Here is an 872-nt window from a genome sequence, read left to right on the forward strand (position 1 = left end):
GGGGGGAGTAGCTGGATCGAGTGCTGGAGACGACCCCACATCGAGACGTGCTGCTGCTGCGTCGAAGGCAGCAGCAGCAGGAGCAGCAGCAGCAGCAGCAGCAGCAGCAAGTTCAGAAGCAGCAGCAGCAGCAGAATTTATAGTAGTTAATAAAGCAGTATCAGCAGCAAAAGCAGTGCCAGGGCACTCCTCATCAGCAGCAGCAGCTGGTCGAGCCGCTGGCACCAGCGCCCTTCCCCGGCCCCAGGTCAGTCAGAGAAAGGTAGTATTTTCTCTATAAATATTTTATTTTATTAAAAATACAAATTTTATTCTTTTTTTTAATATAAACTATAATTTAAAACGAGAAAAATACACCTGAAACAGCTCGCATCCGCTGCTGCTGCTGCTGCTGCTGCTGCCGATGCTGGTGCTGCTGTCGAGACACTGGTGCACACGAGACAGAAAAGCAACAAAAGCAGCAGAATAAACAAAAATAATTATAAATTTACTTTTCTTTTGAAGTTATATGAGGTGTGCATACACCTCAGCTCTGCTTATGGCTGTAATCTATTGAGACGAGCACCGCGCTGCAGCAGCAGCAGCAGCAGCAACTGTTGCTGCAGCGAAAGCAATGCTTCTGCTGCTGCTGCTGCTGCTAAAGCTTCTCTTATAGCGGGTGCAGCAGCTGTTGCACTGTTTGCTGCAGCTGTGAGGTCAGGTGCAGCAGCAGCGACGGGAGACGCAGCTGCTGCTGCAGTGTGTGCTGGTGCTGCTCTTACTCTTGCTGCTGCTGCTGCTGCTGCTGCTGCTGCTGCTGCTAAAAAAAACAGGCGTCACACACATAAATAAATGAAATAAAGTATATGCAGCCCTACTAGCATGTGTGCATA

The sequence above is a fragment of the Eimeria mitis genome, genomic scaffold (genome assembly GCF_000499745.2).
Source record: "Eimeria mitis Houghton genomic scaffold, Emh_scaff4022, whole genome shotgun sequence".
Taxonomy (NCBI): Eukaryota; Apicomplexa; class Conoidasida; order Eucoccidiorida; family Eimeriidae; genus Eimeria; species Eimeria mitis.